Genomic DNA, 1,152 nt, shown 5'->3' with positions numbered 1-1,152 from the left:
TATTTCAGACATATTGTCAGGAGGGAGCAGTCACTGGAGAAGGATATCATGTTTCATAAGGTGGAGGGTCAGAGAAAAAGAGAAAGACCCCCAATGAGATGGATTGGCCAAGTGGCAGCATTGATGGACTCAAGCATGTAAACAGTAGTGAGATTGGCCAGGATTTAGTAGTGTTTCATTTTGCTCTGCATCAGCTTGCTGTTGGTTGGTACCAACTTGATGGCACCTAACAACATCAAAACATTTAGAAGTAGTCTACCTCTCCTTTTTCCTAGTTTGTCTTAACTCTGTAAGCTCCACTGAAACCTGTTCATCATGGGTATACTCTGCTGGTATATAAAATACTGGTGGTATACCTTCTAGCATCATAGCAACACACATGCCACCACAATATGATAAACTGACTGATAATCGGTGGATAACAGTATATGGGCTCTAAATTTAGTTTGGCCTATTAAAAAAAATCCTGACTATAAATATTATTTGGTGAGTGAACTTGTACAAATTACAACTTTTTCTAAGTCTGATCTATAAAATGGTGATACAACTATTACATACGTTTTGTAGCACCATGCTTATATACTTGACTGCTAAGTAAAAGGTCTATGGTTTGAACAAACCTAACAGATTTGTGAGGGAAAAATGTTGGCAATATACTTCATAAATATTACATCTTAGAAAACCCTTTAAGGGAGTTCTACTCTGTCATGTGTGGTCTTTATGAGTCAAAATCAACTTGATATAACCTAATACCAACATGAGGATAAAATCCAGAGTAGTTTGTTTTTTGGTTTGCAGAGAACATTACCTAGATTGTACACTTAAATGAATTCTGATTACTGGATAACTTCCAAAGTAAACACCTCATAGTCTACTGCAAAGAAAAAAAGCATATAAATCTAGTTCTAAACACTAGCTTGCCCACATAACACCTCCCTAGTAGTTCTAAGGACCATAACAATTGTAAGAGTGAATCATGTTTTCAGATGTATCAACTCTGCTAACAACAGCTGCATATGTTTTTCCATTGTACCTTTAAATGGCAATGTTGTTGTTGTTAGGTGCTATCGAGTCAGTACTGACTCATAGCGACCCTATGCACAACAGAATGAAATACTGCCCAATCCTGGGCCAACCTTACAATTTTTGCTA

This window comes from Chrysochloris asiatica, unplaced genomic scaffold, assembly GCF_000296735.1.
Source record: "Chrysochloris asiatica unplaced genomic scaffold, ChrAsi1.0 scaffold00019, whole genome shotgun sequence".
In the NCBI taxonomy this organism is placed as follows: domain Eukaryota; kingdom Metazoa; phylum Chordata; class Mammalia; order Afrosoricida; family Chrysochloridae; genus Chrysochloris; species Chrysochloris asiatica.
The sequence above is the reverse complement of the archived record's forward strand: the minus strand, read 5'-3'. Positions refer to the sequence as shown.